Source organism: Apis cerana, linkage group LG10, assembly GCF_029169275.1.
Source record: "Apis cerana isolate GH-2021 linkage group LG10, AcerK_1.0, whole genome shotgun sequence".
Lineage (NCBI taxonomy): Eukaryota > Metazoa > Arthropoda > Insecta > Hymenoptera > Apidae > Apis > Apis cerana.
The window spans coordinates 1,424,009-1,442,851 of record NC_083861.1 but is presented as its reverse complement, the minus strand read 5'-3'; the positions used below and the strand labels follow the sequence as shown (position 1 = coordinate 1,442,851).

General features: G+C 37.6%; 1 long non-coding RNA gene across 1 annotated transcript in view; it reads left to right on the top strand.

The window, feature by feature from the left end:
• The window catches only part of LOC107996036 (uncharacterized), a 227,934-nt gene extending 209,305 nt beyond the window's left edge, over positions 1 to 18,629 (top strand). The window contains exons 3-4 of the long non-coding RNA XR_009831289.1: positions 15,666 to 15,970; positions 17,936 to 18,629. This is a non-coding gene — a long non-coding RNA (uncharacterized LOC107996036). The remainder of the gene's footprint in view (positions 1 to 15,665; positions 15,971 to 17,935) is intronic.
• Positions 18,630 to 18,843: the final 214 nt, after the last annotated feature.

The following is an 18,843-nucleotide window of genomic DNA, read 5'->3' as shown; positions in this document are numbered from 1 at the left end:
CAAGCCGCCCTGTTCATCGACACCCTGTGTGCATGGCATCGTTTTGCGTGGACGAACCTTGTTCTAATTGCGAGACCGTGAGCTCCTTATTTTTCTGGTTGCTTGTTTTGGTTATCTCGTTAAACAGGCATGGCGTTTAATTAACGCCATTTGGCATGAATTATGAGGCAAATTTTCGAGCTTGACTTTACCGTTTCCCAAATTGATGGTTCGGTAAGTCGTGACGAGAGCAACATGTTTGGGAGTTCGTCGATTCGAAAAGTAAGAGATAATTTTAGAGAATGTTCAAAAGCTTTCTTGACGAGCGTCGAGCGTCTTGATCGGAGAAGAATTTTAAATATAGATTTCTTTCATTTACCTTGATTTCAAACTTCCCTTTTTTTCACTATATATTCGTTTTCCTCTTTCTTTGTTACTTTTTTCCATGTTTTGTTATTACATTTTTTCCGCGGTTTACCAACATCTTTTCCTCCAGTAGTATGTAAATTATGTCTGGTATTTTTCAAATTATCACGCCTTCTTCCTTCTTGTATTCTTTCTTGACATCTTCATTTTTCTTTCCATTAAAAAGAATCTTTCTCGAAACTTCTCCGGAATTTTTATTTCCGTCGTTTTATGAAATCTCCTATTATTAATATAACACTAATTCTAATTGTATCGGATCTTACATTCTCACATTTTATAAAAAAATTTTATAAAAAAGAAGAAAAAAGTATTTTTTTTCTAATAAAATTAGAATATTCTTTTTAAAATTTCCAAACTCCATATCCGGATCGAAACAAGACTTATTCAACCCTTCCATCGAAAACTCGTCGAATATACCATGTCAATCCTCGATACACGGAAAGTCGGGTGCAAAAAAGAAGCGATCCACAAATCACTGGAATTGAATGGCCGCATAGCACGGAGGAGCACCGCCGCGGAACACTGGGACGGCGACAACAGCCGCAGAAGCGGTTCCTTCCGGCCTGTGGCGCGTGTAACGCGTATAAGTGCAATGAATCTGGCCGGTGGCCCGAACGAAACAAACGCGGAACCGGTGCACGTGGTTCCGATTCAATGCGGCTCGTTAACGCGACTCTTAATCACGATCGTCGCCACGGACAATGAGCCCAATCGGGAGAAAAAGTGGTCGGCTCTGGCGGGAAATATAAATCACCGGCTGTCAGAAACAATGCGACGCGAATACAGCTGGATGTGAAGAGGCGCAGGGCTCGCCCACGCGACCTATCGTTCCTCGCGTCGATACTCGCCCGCTTTGTCCTCTTCCCTCTCGCGTACATTCTTCATTCGCCGCGTTTTCCGTCTTTGTTTTTCCGTAAAAACCTGTTTCCAAAGCGCGGCGTTCTCGAGGCCGAAAAATCGACGACGATCAATTTTTCGGCGTGCCGATAAAGAGTACTTGTGGCTCGCTGCCTGCATCGTCGTGAGAAAAATGCTCGCCCCGAGCTGCGTGTACCGATGATGGGAGAAAAATAGGAGGAACCCTTTAACGCGGCGATGATGCATCGATTCTACGTACCGTTTGCCAGGGAAAATATTCCAGGCTTTATTTACCGCGAAATCGGAGACGAGTAGCAATTGGATATTCGCTTAATCTTCTCGGATCTTTTTTATTCTTTTTATCCAGAGAGTAAATAAATGTTTTAAACTGAAAGTACCACTTGAGGAGGCGCGCGTAGAAGATCAGCTATCCCCAAATTCACGTTCGAAACACGTTTCGACCAACTCCTTCCCCGTTTTTAACACCGATCCCAGCGTCTGTTTAAACTCGCTCCACCTCGAACGATCTACTTGTTACACGAATCCCTAATTACCGTTTAAACTTCTCTAAACTCCTCGCACTGTGTACTATAAGAGGGAAACGAATTGGATAGGGGCAAAAAAAAGAAAAAAAAGAAAAAGAGGAAAGAAGCTCAGTTGGAGAGAACACCTCGTATCCGGAAACAACGCGTTCTGAATACCGGCCAAAGTCGTTTAAAGAGCTGGTAGGGGTATTAAGCCGTTACAGATCCACGAACTTCTAATAAATTGGCAGCGCGGTTAACCGCTCCCCGGTATTACTTACAATTAGCTGGAACGACGGACCGGGGTCCGTGCACGCCGCTCAATTACGACCTCAAACAACCCCGGTGAACTACGATACGCAGTATACGTAGCACGGCCGCGGTATCGTTCAATTAGAAGCGGGAACAGAGGGCGCTGGTAAACTGGAACACGCAGCGTTCGAACCCGGTGTGTTCGCTCGTAATCGCGATTGCCTCTCTCTCTGTTCCTCTTCCTCCCTCTCCCTCCGTCGAAAAGCTCGGATTAGCGATTGGTTCCTAGGCTGTATCGGGGCCAGGAAATTGTCTGGAGAGTGACCGGCTCGCGGAGAGGAACGCCAGTCACGCTACATCGATCGATAATCGATACCACTGGGACGTGGTGCCCTTACCTCTCCTCCTCTTGAAATTGAATCGAGAATTACTGGTGTAATTGGCTCGAGTCCGGGAATACGTGTACACTACAAGTTTATGCGATATAGGATGGGGTTGGTGTAAGGTTAAGATGTTGGATGGAGTTGAGTGAACAGGTGGAAATCATGAACGGATTTTGGGAAGAAGAGAAGATTATTGTTAACACGTTTGTAATAACAGAAACGGTATAATAAAGTTTTGCGTGGAATATATTCTTGGAAATATCAAATCTATGTTTATCTAAAGTTTAAATTTGATTAATATTATTATTAATAATGTTTTATGAATATATGCAGTTGGGAACAAAATTGAGTGAACTGATAAGTGAAAATGTGAATTATTCCTTTTATGTGAAAACACACGATTTAAACGTTTATATAAAAAGTTTGAAAAATCAAAGAATTGATATGATTTCCAATTTTAAGATGAGTTAATGGACTATGAATCGGAAATATGAATGTGTTTCGTTAGATTATTAAAAGAGAAGGATTTAAATGGAATAGAATTGAATACTATGTGAAGAATCTGGATGTTGAAGGGGAAGATTCCTTTGGTTTCTGGCAATCGATTTCTATCTTCTGATGGTTCGAAATAGTAGCAATTGGACGAGATAAGAGAGGTTGAAAAAGAAAACTTTCGAATTAAAGTGGAAAAGTAGATACTTGACTAGAACTTTCTTTCCACGAATTTTTCTTTCTTGTAGAAAACCAAACGGTAGTTGGAAACTTTGCACGGTCGGTTACTAAGTTGGCTTCAATAGTATCAAATGATCGAAGAGTTTCAACTGCTTCTCAACTGAAACTTGTACAACCATTCCTCCCAATCTTCTTCGATAAAATGACACGTTTATACCGATCGAAATAGGCTAAAAGTGCCACGAAAATCTTCGAATATTTAAATTTTTCACGACACCTAAGCGAAAAAAATAAAAAGAATTGGAGGAAGAGGGTCACATTCCCAACAGGATCGCGCATCGGCGAGACAGGAAGAATTTCACGCTCTGCGAAGCGGCAGACTCTACCCGAGGGATTACCTTCAATTGATCCGACCCTGTTGCCTTCTACCTCGATCCGTTCTCAAGATAGAAAGGGAACGAGGATCTAGCAGGGATGGAGTGAGTACTTAGCCTTGTGTGTTTCCTCCGCGGCCACCCTTCGTCGACGATCACGGAGGCATTGTTCGCGCGAGAAACCAATAGCAGGAAATACATCGTTACGAGGCGACAGGAAGGAAGAACGAAGGACTGTAAGGACTATGGTAACGACTTCGACGTTGCCTCTTTGTGCCCGTCAACTGGCTTCGCACAGAGAGAGTAAGAGGGAGAGAGAGAGAGAGCTCTATCACGCTTGATTTCGTTCTTTCTACGGGCCGTCGAAGCTTCGGGCTCCGTAGCAGTTGCTCTCTGAAGCGTTTCCACGGGACTTCCTGTCGGGAAGTTGTCGGTGGAGAACTTGTCTGACAGAGGGATTCAAATTGTGCTTGTTCTTGGACATCGAACCGTGGAGGAACGTGACTGATGAATGCTTCAGGTGTAATTTTTTTATTCTACGTTTCGTGCAAGATCTTTTCTGCGTCAACTCAAAACGATAATCGATTTTATATTTGGTGATCAATGTGTGCATTTGAGAATTTTTTTTTTTTTTTGAGAATTAAGTTATAATGATGAATCAAAAATCTTATGCCCAAAATTTCTTTATTATACATATATTTTAGTTAAAATTTTTTGCGAGAATTGTATAACATACAATGTTAAATTTCATAAAAATTTACGTTTAAAGAATGTCCGTATATAATTAATCAATCAAAAGTCAATGCATGTATGATTCAACTATAGTTATAATTCAAATTTATTTTAATAAATTCAAGTTTCGAAGATTCACCATATTGAATCCAAAATTTTAAATCTAAAATTTCATCATAAAAGCCTTATTCTAACCTTACAAAGCTCAAAAAATACATCCAATTAATCAAGAATTATAATATACATTCGATCTAAAGATGGAAAGTTATAATAAATCCAGAATTTCATCATAAAAAAGAACCAACAAGCAAACCAGTCAAGATTTACTTTTCACAAAAGAATTGACAAACCTATTCCTAGAAACGACGCTTATTAAAATTTTTTTCAAGGATTTCACAACATAGCTTCGAATCCAAATGTATCCAAAAGCTGAAATAAAAGACTTTACCCTAAAGAAAACTTATGGCCAAAAAACAGAAGGGGCTAGAGACTCAAGATGAAGAGCACTCCCGCTAATTCATGCCGCGTGCAGCCGCCTCCTCGTCTTCCACGACGAATCTTCGCGTCAATTAGAAGAAGTGACTCTCTCTCACGCCCCCCCTCAGGAAAGCCCTCGGGCGAGGAGGAGCGCGTTGACAAAGTGACAATTACGCGGCACGCACGCACGCACCCATAGGTCGTCGAGTGGGAGAGGGTGGCCGGCACGAACGACACCCCCCGCGTGTTTCCTAGTCACGTGCGGTCTCGTGTTACATTTTCATTCGGCTAATTGCCTTTTCATCGGATCCCCGCGGCAGCCACGCTCTTTCCACGGCGTAAAACCGCCTCCCCCTTTCCTCCCCCGATGTCCCCACGGTTCGTCGCGTGGCGTCGCGGCGGTGATCTCGCCGGCAACGAGCTTCGAATCGCGCTCGACCCATGGGGAATACGAGTCGAGTTTCGAGGTTCAACGCAAATTGGAAGCTCCCCTTTTGGGCCCCTTTGGGTGCTCAAAAGAGAGCGCTCTTTGCCGCGACAGCAACGGTTTCATTTATAAGCGGCGGGAAAACGCTTTCCTCTTTCTCATTTGATTGTATCAGTGGATTCTTGGATCGTTCAAGTCAAGTAGATTCGTTAAGAAGAGAAACGATAGTTGATACGTAAACGAAAACGAAATTCTGATTAGATGAAGACTAGCAATTTGATTTTATTTGTGCTTGATGGAAAAATTTACATTTTGGAACTGAGTCCATTGCTGTGTTTTTAATATTATACGAAAGTAAATAAATAAATTTAAACCTAGTAAACTCCACGCAACTCGAACGCAGATGGTACTATCAAGTTCTGACGTTACTATGTGGCAAGTTGCAACATCTTACATACGTACGAGTAGAATTTACCTTCTCGATAAATCTAGAGATAAAAACCAGCTTAAACGTTTCCCGTTCGTGTCTTCTGGATATTGCTTCATTACCAAGCTCGCGTATAATGCTTGTTTATTGGTATTTGAATACGTTGGTGGTTTACTAATTAGGCATCTTTATTCGCGTCCGAAAACACCGTTAAGCCGAGCTTCGAATTCACGGGCGGTAAATTCCCAGGAATCCCAAAGGGAAAGAGCGCCAGCATGAGACCTCGCTTACCTTTTTATTATTATTTCCTCCGTTTTTTTTTTATTTCTAATTTTTCCTTTTTTCAGTCAGACTCGACCGCTAATTGCTTTATATTTTACGTAAATTATTAAAGGTTTATATAAAAAATCCCGAGATCCGTAATTGCCGAGGAGTTGTATGCGGTCTCTATGTAAATTAATGTCGCCTCGTTTCGAAACTTGTAAGCACGATAACGAAACTACAAGCGATAGATATCGAGGTAAAGAGATTTTATCGTTTCGCCAAGCGTAGAATAGCGCTCGATACATTTTTGCTGATATATAACTTGTACAAGTTAAAACTTTGTGCGACTGAATTTCCTGTTTATCTGGTTGCTTGTACAGTTTAAAGAGAATAAATAAAGAATAAATATGAATATTGGTTAATAAAGCTGGATTTAAAAGGATTGTACATAGGTAAATTTACTGGTTTATGAAAACTTAGGTTTGTGACTTGTATTGTGATTAATGTTTGGTTAACATTTATGCTTGAGATAAAACACAAATTTGAATATCGCGTTTCCATGAAAATATTGTTAAAAATTTCGATTAAATTCATATCCAGATACCGATGCCAGTAACAATCAAATTTTCGGAATCTATAAGAATTTTATTTTCATCCGAAAAGGTTTCCTTTCATCATCATTCAAATCTCCATCTCGTAAGGAAAACATCATGAAATGCTCCATTTAGTGAAGATACACAGAGATCTACATGTATATGACGAGCACTCAACCCGACTTCATCTCTGATTCACTTGAACCATGGATGATCAAAGAACGAGAAAACATCCTTTCTTCCATAACAGCTTCGACTGGATGCCCTATGCAAAGAAGGATAAAACCCACATCAGAAAGAGAGAATCCAAACGTTACGATGAATGAAAACAAGGAACCAAAAATCAAGGAGCCAAGTAGAGAAAAAAAAGGAAGAATAAAAGAAAGAATGAATAAAGTTTTCCACCCCTTTTCAAGAATCATCATCATGGTCTTTTCGCCTCTCAACTTTTCTCTTTGTAGACTCAATTATCTTTTCGTTTTCAAGCCTCGACTCGGTTGGATCATCGCCAACACAATTCAACTCGAGGGAGGGAGGGGGTGGTTTCGAGATTCACGGGTAATAAATGCAATCTTAAGGCCCGTTTCCTTTCTGCTTGGCCGCTTAATCGACCACACGCGACCATTTCTGATTTATAACCGTGCGCCACGTCAAATGCGACCCGTTCTCCCTTCAACTTTGGAATTTCATCGAATATCGATGAACGATCGAGGATTTTCTCCTCTTCTTTTCTCCATTCTTTTTCTTTTTTTTTTTTATTTCTTCCATTTCTTTCCCTCCTCCCTCATCGAATACCGGTATCTGGCAATTTAAGGGGGGTCAAAAGCGAATATCGGATACGCTGGTCCCTGTCTCCAGTCGCCGCACGTTTTAATTTACTATTATTACGAACACTCGGGGGATCAGCGGCCCGGATGAAATCTTATTTACGTCGCGCCGGGCCGGCCAGCCAACCCCTTGCAAGCTTTCTCGTTGCCCCGCGACGCGAAACGAGAATTATCGAGAAATCGAGCGAAGCAGGCGATCGTACCCCGGCCAACTCGTTCTGTAATTAACGGCAGTCTTTGGAATCGAACGCCAGGGAAGGAGGGGCACGAATCGATGCTCGGAGAGCAGGTGAAGCAACCGGGTTCACGGGGTGGGTTAAGAACGTTTTAATACGGTTGTTTCGTGGCTTTTCTCAATAGCATTACTATAATTAGATAAGATGTGAATTAGCAAATGATTCTTGTGTAGGTATACATAGATGGATGAAGCTGGTTTTTAAAATCGTTTCGTGGTTGTATTTATTATAACATTTATATTTTTTATTATATTCAGATATCATGCATATGTATTAAAATAATTAAAGTTACATAAGTGCACATGTCTGACAGATCTATCATCTCTTTGTTCTTGATTTAATTATTATTTTATTAGTTTTGAAAAATGGAAAATAATCATCATCTTTTTATTAGAAATGTATATTTTATAACGTAAAATAAAACATATCTTTTCCAAAGGATTAATTAAATCTAAATATATTATATTTCTATATATTTTCATATGGAAATATGAATAAGCACTTAATAAAAATACAGTCTTTGTCACATTGATTTGAAATTTTGTAAGCAAATACAGAATTTAAAATTTAAAATTATAATGGTTTTAAAATTAAGTATCCTAAATTTGTATTTTCACGATGATTAATAATTGATATTAAATTATTGATAAATGATATACGAAAGAAATTAATAAAATATTTCAGAAAGAAAAAGAATTCCAAAACCTGAAATAATAACTCCCCTTCACGTGAATTCACCCTCGAGCTATTCCACCTGGTTTCTCAACATTAACGAACAAACTTCGTTTACGCACCATCGAATCTTTAATCGTTCTTCACTTCTTTCTCCATCCACTTGCAAACTTTCTTATCCAAACAACGAGCAATTTTCGGGCCACCGTCGATGTTGGTAGCCGATGACCTTGAGCACCGGCTTATCCACGATCGAGAAACAGGAAGGAAGAAAGTAAGAGAGAGAAAGGGAGAAGCAGTTTCGTAAAAAGCGTTTAACGATCCCAGACTGTTCGGTTGCCGGCGTCGTCGGCGAAACAGCGAAAGCATGGTGCTCGATAATTTGTGGCTCGCGAGCCACCGGAGTGGAACCGGCCTCGGTGTAATTACCAAGGTAAATAATGCTCGCCGGCCGTCCAATGGCGTGCCATGGCCCGCGAATAAATTCGGCCGCCACATACGTGGCCTGGGTGCGGAATGTCGGTTTCCGGGGGCCCCACGTTCCACGAGGAAAACGAAGAGATCGTTACGATAATCACGGATCGGTTTTTTGCCCGGCAGAGATTTGTTTCCGCGGTTGGAATACGTTTCCGCCGTTCACAGACGTTTCCTTAAAATATACGAGCGGGCCTGGCCTCTTCGTGGAGAACGCACCAAGACGGGTTCGAATTCGATCGTTGATCTTACTCTTCCCTCTTCGTTTTTTAGGCTTGTTCTTGGGAATAATGAGAGAACAGGAGGAGGAGGAGAGGGGAGAGAGGGGGTTAATTGGTACCGTGAATTTTGAGGAAGAACGGATGCTGGGAATCGCTGCTACTTTCTTTTAATTAAATATACCGGGAATTTGGGGAGATTCGGGTCTTCTTCTTTTGTTTGATGGTTTTAAGTAGAATTGAATGGAGGTTTTTACAGGTTTCTACGTGGAAATAATGTTTTTCTGCTTTTGAGTAGAATTGAATGGAAATTCTTTCAGATTCCTTTCGTAGAATTTAATTAATATTGTATAAATAAAAAATTAGCAATTATCTCTGTTGTAAGATATAAAAACAAAAGCTATTATTGAACTGTTGTTTAATATAAAGAAAACTATAATATGGTAGTAATATCTTTTTTGAAGAAATTTCGAAAATTTTAATGTTAGTTTCATTTTTTTAAATAGAATCATATATTTTATCGTATGTTACTTGATACAGTTCAACATTCTAATGAATAACTGCTTCATTAAATTTGTACCATTATTAAATAGATAGTTAGAAATCTATTTTTCAAATATTTTGGATGTTTTTATATATTTTTACATAAATTTAAATTTTCTATAAATCCATAAATGCATTCACAATCCCCTATACACTATTTTTTAATCAGTAACCTAATATCTTCTTGAAATATTCTATTCTTAAATTATTTCTACTTGATATCCTCTCTATCCTACATCAAATATAAAAACAGTCACCATCAATTTCATTAAAATTCAAACTGTTCAACAAAATTCATTTCAAGGATCCTCAATCTTCATCCTTTATCCAATCCTCGGTTGTACGATCACCTCGACGCGATGTCTTCGTCCTAAAAGGTCTCACTCCTCGAGCTCTGCAATTCTCGCGAGCTCGTTGTCCAATTGTGGCCAGTTTTCGCGTGTGATTCCGGGGTAACTCGAGCCGGGGGCGCGCGCCACAGATGCAAAGGAAGTCTTACGAACTCGCCTTAAGCTCAACCCGTGGCTTACTTCGTACCCGTTAACGAGGCACGAACGAAGAAACTAGCTTGGCCGGTAATTGGATCGGCCGATCCTTTATACGGCTGACTTCGGCGAGGCAAAAGCGGTCTTCCTCAAAATCTTGGCGTTGCGCGCCAAGACGAAGCCAGGGGTCACGGTAACGTTATTAACCCGTAATCGAGCTCCGGGCAAACAATGAAGCAAAGCTACTCTCTCCCCCTCCCCCCTCTCTCTTTTCCTTTCTCTCTGCAATCCCCTCTTTTCCACCTCATCCGAATCGCGATCGTGCCCTCAGGAAGGTTAACCCTCCGCGTGGCCAAACTTCTCCACCCTCGATCAAAAGTTTCGTTCCGGCCACGTTTATGCAAACTCCTTGTTTCCGGTGCGGGAAACCGTCGAATGCCTTCTTAACGCTTCGACCAAGGCGGTGAACTTGGTTAGTGAATCGCGTTTGGGGAACTTGGGATACACGCTGGACAGGTTTAATTTTCGTTTCTCTTCTCGCCGCGCTTCGGGCGGTGGAGAGTTCGTGGAAGGGGATGAAGCGAATGCTTTGTTGATAATTGAGAGTAGATGTGTCGTAATCTCGTTTTAAATATTATCGAGTTGAGAAAAAGTGATTTTTCAACTGAAATTGATTCTTTATGAAATTAAGTAAGTTTGCTTGAAAATACGGTTGATATTAGATTAGACTCTGTTGTAAATTACTTGAAATCCTTAGGAATTCTAGTCTTACCTTCAGATAAATTTCTGCATATTATAAGAATATACATGGTGTATGGATTATTAATTCGTTTATTTAAATTAAATAAAAACAAACAGTGTTCATACATATTAGGCAACTATATATGCACGTTCTTTTTTTATATAATATATTCTGTTTCTTAAAAACACTTAAAACTATTCATCGTTTATGTTCGTCTTTCTTCTTTGTAGATATATTTTACCTAAAATTATTTACATTTTTGTATCTCATTAAACTAATAACTAATTAGCTCCGGAATTCGAATTCTCGAAAAATTAAAAATTTTCACGCAACTCCTTAATCAAAGAGTAATATTTTCAAATCTCGCTCAATCGTGTGCCTTTGATTCAACCCGTGCCAATCCATTCCATATCGTATCGCTAGATCGAAACGTGACGTTCGAATTGCATCCCCATAAAAAAGAAGGGAGTGAAAATCGCGAAACGCAAAACGGGGGCTCGTGTATCGCGAGCAATCAGAATGTTTCGATATTATCTGGCCGGAGTCCGGTGAACACGATTTTTCTCGTTATAACGGTAGATGCGATATAACGAGATTTCGCGATTGACTTTGAACAGGATTCGACGACAGGAAGCGGGAACTGGCCGGGTACAACAGGGCGGGTGGTGATGAGCCGACGCGCCGAAGGGATTTCCATAACTGAGTCGACCGGACGCGGAGTTGCCTTGTCGGCCGAGCTGTCGCTGCAACCGGTGCAAGCGTATTCGATTTTCACGGGTCACATCGCCGGAAACTTATTATTCTCGGGCGGGGAAGAGACAGTCAGAAGTTCCGCGAAAAGGTGGAAAGAGTGTGCACGATTCCGGTATATAGGGTGACCCATTTAGATCGAATATTATTAATGGAAATTATTAATGACATTAAAAGACGTTTTTAGACAAATGATTTCAAGATGCACATAATTTTTTTTTAATTGGATGCGTAAGGAATAATTAAATTTTTTAATAAATTTTGGTTCGTTGTTATTTATATGCACACTGTGGATGTTTATGCAAAATCAAATTTTTATGGATACGATTAAATAGAGTTTTACAGACATTTAGTTCATTCTTCAAATATCGTATACTATGTTATTCAATATTTTGTGTTTCTTTGAATATCGTGTGCATTCTGTAAATTTTTGTATTTATAAATCTTAATTGTACATATAGATCTATGGTCTAAAAATAAGAAAGTATTGGTTTATTTATATTAAAATAAGTATTTTAACTTATTTTAATTTTATCTTTTCATATATATTTTTCTTTCTATATGCAATAAGTTTTATAAACTAAGATATCTCATTAAATTAATGATTCTTGATCATAAGTGACTTCGTGTAGAGAATAGAATAAATTGCAGCACTTTCATTTAAGAAAATAAATTTGATCTTTTATGTTATGTGCTTATTCAATTTTTGTCATCGATAATTTCGAAGATATTATTTGAGTGAATCAATTAAAAAGTGTCACCCTGTATATATATCGTCAATAGGAAAACGAGCGTCACGAGAGACTGAATATCCTGCGTTCGATTCACAAAAAAATAAAAGTTGCTCTTTTCGAATGGGGCTCGATTGCGAAACGAGATCACGAGTTATCTCTGCGGAATAATTATTGTTTTGGTATTCCGCGATTCTGTATACACTCGAGATTTTTTTTTTGTTTGATATTTTTGCACAAGAAATATAATGGGGAGTGAGAATAGAGAATACAGGAGTTTTTTAAATATAAATTTCTTTTGATCTCGCTTTAATTTTTTTAATTTTAAAGAGAAAAACAATTGTTTCAATTTAAAAAAGTTCATATAAATATAAAACAATTTTGTTTAATGCGTTTAATAGTATTAATAGTATTACCATGCGAAAGCATATTTTCGTTTTCTTATATATTGTTCCTTCAATCGAATATTAAACTTATTGTAATCAATTTCACTTAATTTTTTTTAAAAAAAACTTTTATTAAAATCTTTTTATTTTTTTTTAAAAAAAGATGAAAATTCTACAAAAATATATTGTGTGATTTATCTATTCTAATAACAATAGAAATCTTCTTCTTAATAATATTGCAATTAAGGTATATTATAAAAAAACTTCAATTATAAACGAGATAAGTTCATAATTCATAGTTACATAAATAGAATTTTCTTTCAAATGCATCGAACTTCATAGTTCATTAAAATAACATAGAATATTGAAAGTGACCGGATTATGTCTAATCCGGAAGCATACATTCAGGGGCACGCCTCCAATGCCTATAGAAAATCCCATTTCTAAGAGACCGATACTTCGATCATTTCAGCAAGAATCGGGGATAAGTTTTTTGTCGAGAAGAAGGTTTAAACCAGATTTAATTACCGCGGTGCACGAATAGATTCGCTTCATCGAAAGCGACGAATTGAAAGGGGAAATATGGGAAGGGGACGGGGTTACGTTACGGAGCCGTCTCGATAGAAACGGTTTTCTGAACTTTCTTAGTCATTCCGGCGTTCACGAACGGTAGGTGGCCGTCGTATGTCCCATTGTCGACGAAGAGATCACGATTTCGTGACTTCGTGAGCCTGGCTTCGTGAACGGTGGGCGTATCGATCGTTCGCTCTCGATGCCAATAAGATCCTTAGGTAAATCCTAAGCCGATGAGACGAAGTCGGAGATCAGCGAGCAAAGACCTAAAGACTCCGGCTAATCCTAATTGAGTCGCCTTATATAAGTCGAAGCATTCGCTTCTTCTCCACCCTTGATTCTGTCTTGGACCTCCCACCCATTCTCTCTTCCGCTCCTCCCAATTCCCTCCTCCATCTTTGTTTTTGTTGCCTATCCCATCTCTTTTCGATTGATTTCTTTCTCCTCTCTTACAGGTAATTCTTCGCTCGTTTTTATTCATTCCTCCGCTCCGCATTTGTCGTTTTCTTCTCTTCCTGCTTTTTCTTTCACCCTTAAATTAGATCTTATAATTATTTGGAACGACACGGATATTTTTAATTTGGTGTCGAATGAAAGGGTACGAAGATTGATTAAAAATAAATGGAAAGAAATGGTTAGATATTTATTCTCTCTCTTTTTATTAGTAGAAATTTTAAGGGCTTGGTTCTTGATATAGTTTAATTGAAATATAATTCCAAAGGAAATATAGAAGTATATTTATAATTATGTTATTATTAATGAATAAATATCTTAGCTTAGAGATTATGACTAAAGGAAGATTTCTTATATTTTTAATTTCTGATCTTATTGAAAACTATACGTACAATAAAATAGTTTTTAGTATTAATATAGTGAGCAATTATGGAATTATTTTTTATTTCTGCTATATAGAACTTATTATTTCGTTACATTTGAAATACAAATATAAAATGATCACTGGAGAATCTATTTTAAATTTCGTTCATAATATAACAAAATATATTTCATCAAGCATATACATTTTTAAATTTAAAAAAAAAAAAACAAACGAGATAAAATTTTTAAAAGATGTAATGTCGCACATTTTCTTTTCACTTCTTCGATTCATTCTTTTCACGATTTCAACCACTTATCCAGCCACGCTCCTCCGTCTATTGATCTATTTTCCAACCAGTGGCTCGGATCCACGCAAAAAGAGCAAGATCCCGGTCGAGTGGCAAATACCAGCGACAGATCCCGAAATTGATTTCACGGTTGTGCAGTGAGAAACGATCCGTGGCCGTTCGTCGTACATTAAATCGTTGGAACGAGCCAATCGAATTGGTGTGCAACATCAAACTCTTATATCATCCACCACGAACGATAGCGTCGCGACGCGTGCTTCGATTAAGGGCCAACCCGACCGTGTTATCGAGCGCCCTTTCACGCTCCCTTCACCCCCATGTGTGGACGTCGAGATTTCCGATAATACTCATTAAAGACTTTACGACGACCAGTCGGAGAATTGCGCCAGGATATTAAACGGTTTAATATCTTAGGATAGACGATGGATTTACAATTTCCAAAGTTTTCGAATAATCTGAGTTCGGATGAAGTCATTGATAAGTACCTTTATTAAGAGCGTGCAGTTAATTTTCATTTTCGTGATACTGTCATTTCACGATACTTTGTAAAAGATAAATGAGAGAGAAATACAAGATTTGAAAGAATTAGAATTAGAATTAATTAACTAAGTTTTAATATTCTTTAAAGAAATAAATATATCTGATCAAAAAATAAGTGGAAATTTGTATATGATACAACAATTAATTCTTTATTTCAATTTTAAATCTTTTTGCAATAGTTTACCATAAATATTTCAAATAAATATTTAATAAAAAATAGAATGGAGAGATATTTAATGAGAACGTCAATTTCCTCTATTTTTTCCACATTCAATTTTACCTTTGTTCCAAACGAATGTGATGAAATATTATTATTTAGATTGCGAATTTTTATGCAAATATATTTTTCACGTTTCGCGTGTTTGCACGAACGATATGCGTGTACATGTTATATATTTTTCTTCCAATTTATTTTATTTATATAATAATTAAATAACAAATTTAATCATTATATTTCGAATAAATAAACTTCTGATTTTACATAATAATATTGCAAGCTGGAAAAATCTAAATAGTTTATTCGTAAATATAAAACTGACATGAGGATATGCAATACGATATTGAAGCAATGCAAATTTTCAGCTCAACATTTTCAAACGAACAATTCATGTAATAAGTAAATCTACTTAATAAAATTACACATAGTTTAACATACGTTTTAATTAAATACCATAATAATGATTCAGTATCAGATTATTATTATTATATTTCGCACGAGTATCAACAATCTGATCATTAATTTCCCGACCGTTCATCTTCCACATATACCCAATTGAAAAGAAAAATAATTCGTATTAATTAATAACGATCATCCCCTTCCAATTCCATCATACTTTTAAAAAAATTCCTTCTCCCTTCCTCTCCTTTCATCGTCACGATGATTTATCGGTTCAAAGTATAAAGAATCGCAGATCTCGACACTACATCCAAACGAGATATATACCCGTGCCCTGTTGATCGTTTGATCTTTCTTCAGGGATGAGTCGATGACAATCGTGCCGCGACACAGCTTCCCGCGACGTGTTCCCTGCCGGTGTTCCTTGGGAGGGCAGCAACGATGGAATTTAAGGTCCAGGAGAGAGGCTGGTGTGTGATCCTTTGATCCATTGTCTCGACGAAGGAGTGGAGAAATGGGCACGGAGAGCGAGAGAGCCTCCGGGGAGCGTCGCCGTCGCGCCGGCGGAAAGGCGAATTCTAATTTGACGAATGAGAAAGTTTCAAGGAAGAGCGATGCCTCGAAACTCGCGCGCCTCTGATGCGCGACAAAGGGCGTCAAAGACGGTAAGTCTGAGCTATTACGATATGTAAAAAAAAGTGGTCGAAAGAGAGAGAGTGAGAGAGAGAGAGTGAGAGAGAGAGAGTGAGAGGAAGAGAGAGAAAGATACGCTGCCGTTCATCGAAGAGAAGTCTGTGTGTTGGGGCGAAAGGGATGGAAAAGGAGGAGAGGGGGAGGGTGGAAAGCTCGTTTTCTCTGTGTAGTCGAAACTGACTGAAAAGCAACGGGGAAGAAATTCAAAGGGATTCTTGAAAAAGTTGCTTCGAGTTTTGCGGTGATCGATGCGCGATGGAAAACTTCTCTTTTCCTTCGAGCGTTTCCAAAACGATGGAAACAAAAGGAGCGTCGTTCGAACGTGAAACGAAACCCTGATCAAGAATCTTTTTATATAATTTTTTTTCTCTCTCTTCCCTTTTTCTTTCTTCTTCCTTCCCTGTCCCCCCTTTCTTTTTATTCTCTTCGTTTAAAGGGGACAATAATTGCTTTTTATGTTTTATGGTTGGATGGTTTGAGTTTGAGAGGCTTTGCAATTCACGTGGAACGGGATGATTATAAAGCGGAATTTCATAGGTGATCACATTTGTCGAGAATTAGCGCGTAATCGTGTTCGATGTTATCGCAATTAGATGGAAAGCTTTTAATTTTATAGGGAGGGTGGGGGGAAAGGGCATTTGAGGGGGCGAAAGGGCAAATTTTATAGAGGCTTGATTTCATTCCAGCGATATTATATTTCCCTTAATTGTGTACGGGTGATCGATAATAAAACGGGGCTAAACATCGAATCCATGCCCTGCTTTGCGCGTAATCGCTTTTATCCAAAATTACAATATCGAATTTTCAAACTTTGTGTACCTATAATCGTGGACTCGTCCCAGCCAGGTCGGACAGAAATCCGAGTCCAAGTTTTACCAAGGTTTACCTCTTTGAAATTTCGTCGCGTTTTTGTTTCCATGCGTAATCTCCCTCAAACTTGAGGCATACTAAATTCCTTCTATTGAATATGGTATTTCACTCGATGATTGCATTGGTATTATGCGTAATTTCGATGAAACAACTCTCTGAATATCATTAAATCTTCGAATATCAATCAAATAGCTGTACTTGAAACATTATTATATGAAAGAATGAAAGAATATTAACTACGTTATCTCCATCAGAAAATCAATTGGTATTTCCTACAGGTATTCCATCTATATTATTAATTCCATTTTTTATATTTTCGATGATATATGCAGTAATTCATGAAATTGATCATTATTATAGGCAAATTTATCTAATCTGATAATCGTAATTTTATTAATTATTTTTCTTTGACAGAAAATTTAAGGATAAAATTCTCAATTCTTAAAGTTTTAGTGTTCTTTCGTGTTTTGAATGCAATTTTACTTGAATTTTACATTTCTTTTAGTGAGTGATAAAAATTATATAATTTTTTATATAAAACATTTTGTATTTCATTTTGAACACTATAAAATTACCAATTATTATACAAATTTGCAATCATTATATGTTAAAAAATGAAAAATATTTTTATTAAATTTTAAGTATATAGAGAATTACATTTCGAATAATTTTTTTTTTAACAGAATATTTGTAAGGAAATGAAATTAATCCTCGAAGTTGTAGAATGCCTATGTAATTTTGCTCTATGTAATGATGCGAGATAAATAGAATTTTTTATACAAAGAAATATTCAATTTTTAACGCTCATCCTATTGTAAAAGAGATTCGCAAATAAAAGTTAATATTTAGAACACAAGAAAAATGCTAAAGCTTGATTTCGCTTTCTCAGAGATATATTTTTCGTCAAAACAAACGAAAAAAAAATATGCATAATTCATTATACTCATTACACGCATAACATTTCATTAAAATCAAAATTATCAAATTGGTGAATATATTACAAATTTTTACTGTTAAAGTGAATCCAATCTGTCTACAATTTTTCTTTTCAATTCAACTATTTGCAGACAATAAAGCACGTCAAAGGCGACAAAGTTATATCGAGCCATTACGATGTCGATGAGTGGACAAAAATAAAAAATAAAAACAGTGAAACAGTGAACGATTCACGATGGTGGACAGGAGAGTGACGAAGGTAAGGCTCGAAAACGGTCGTCGTCGTCGTCGCTGTCGAAAGACCGAGGGAAACACGACACGGAGCAATACGGGGGCGGAGAAGAACACGAAAACCCGCTGCCTCGTAATTAATAACCGTTCGAGCGGTATGGGCGTCGTTAAAGTGGCTGTCGTTAGTCGCTCGTTGAAACGGCGCCTTGCAGCCTGGATTCGTTCGCACTTCGTACCTCTTGCGTGCAATATCCCGTAAAAAAACTGATTTCGTGATGTTTCACGGGGAACTGAGAAAAATAAATTACTCCTCAATCTTCCCATTTGCGAGATATAGGAAACGATTCGTTTCCCTCTGACTCATTTTTAAACATCTCGTCTTTGTACAATATAATTTCTGTTCAAAATTGTGAAATTGAACGTTATCTTCGTTAGAAATTAATCTTCGTGGAATTCCATTTGGGAATAAAGTTCAGTCGTACAGTCGTTTAAAAAATTAAAATCGCAATTTTCATTATTTTTCGTGTGTTCAGTAAAATTTAAAGTTCTGACCGATATTTGATAATAAATTACATTAACTATTATGTTTTATTAACTTATCTCTTTATTTATTTTTAAGATATACATCTATATTAATAATTTGTATTTTTAACATATATATGGTATTTCATATGTTTCTTGATATTCTGTAATAAAGTAAAAGATGGAGCATTTTTTTCTACTAATCACGAATAACAAGAATTTTTCCTAACGTAAAGCACATTTTCAAATTAGAAAGTCGAGATTGAATTTCAATCACAGTCTGCAA